The sequence below is a fragment of the Carlito syrichta genome, unplaced genomic scaffold (assembly GCF_000164805.1).
Source record: "Carlito syrichta isolate Samal-C Ts95f unplaced genomic scaffold, Tarsius_syrichta-2.0.1 Scaffold310765, whole genome shotgun sequence".
Taxonomy (NCBI): domain Eukaryota; kingdom Metazoa; phylum Chordata; class Mammalia; order Primates; family Tarsiidae; genus Carlito; species Carlito syrichta.
The window spans coordinates 133,310-134,360 of NW_007254861.1; positions in this window are offsets into that span (position 1 = coordinate 133,310).

Below are 1,051 nucleotides of genomic sequence, written 5' to 3' on the forward strand. Positions count from 1 at the left end.
GGCAAGAGTTAAAAAGCACAATAACACCGCTTGCTGGCAATGATTGGGGGAATGTTCTTACATACAATGTTGTAGAAATGTTATCTATTCAAACCATTTTTAAAAAAGAAAACTGGCAACATCTATTCAAATTAAAAATGTACTTTTGACCCAGGAATCTCTTCCAACCCAGGAATCTCACCTCAGGAATCTACCCTACAGAAATAAAAAAGAAAGTATGTAAGAGTTTTTTTTTTTTGCAGTATTGCTTCACAGGGACAAAAAACTGAAAATAAAAGACATGCCCATTAGTAGAATACACCTGAATAAATTTTAGTGCATCTACCTCATAGAATACTGAGCTACCATTAAAAATGAAGTTGAGAAATGACAGTTAAATTGATGTAATTTCTATTAACTGATAAAAAATAAGATATATATATATAGATATATAGATAGATATCTATATACTGTCTGTCTAAAGCAAACAGTGAACTCCCAACTCCCTTATTTCTATATTTAGGGTTGAATAGATATCTACATATTTGTAAAGGTTATAAAAGCATGAATAAAGTAGGCATAAACAAATGTACTTCTAGTTGTTAGCATGGGTTGAGTTTGGAGCAAACATATAGCAAGAAAAATAGCAGAAATTGGATACATAAATAGAAGAAAAAGCAAAAAAGGCACTTAATAAAATAGCATATATGGCATAATTATATTTGTGTAAAATATTCATTTATTTATAAATAATTAGAGCAAAAATATATGTATATACAAACATATTTATGTGTGTGTCTGTGTGTATACACATAAACACTGATTTGTAGGAATATCTACCAATTGACAATTTTTTATTGAGAATTTACTAGGTGCCAGGTGTTTTTCTGAGACTACATACGTAAAAAGGAAAGGCACAAACACCCCTGGTAACATGAGGAGATAGAGTAATGAAAGCATTCTCTTTTAACCATAGGTTTATAAAAATGCTTCTATGTGATAATACTTATTATTTTAAATTACTCGGGGCTACAGAGACAATCAAGTCTTGAAAGATGGGGACAGAATGTCA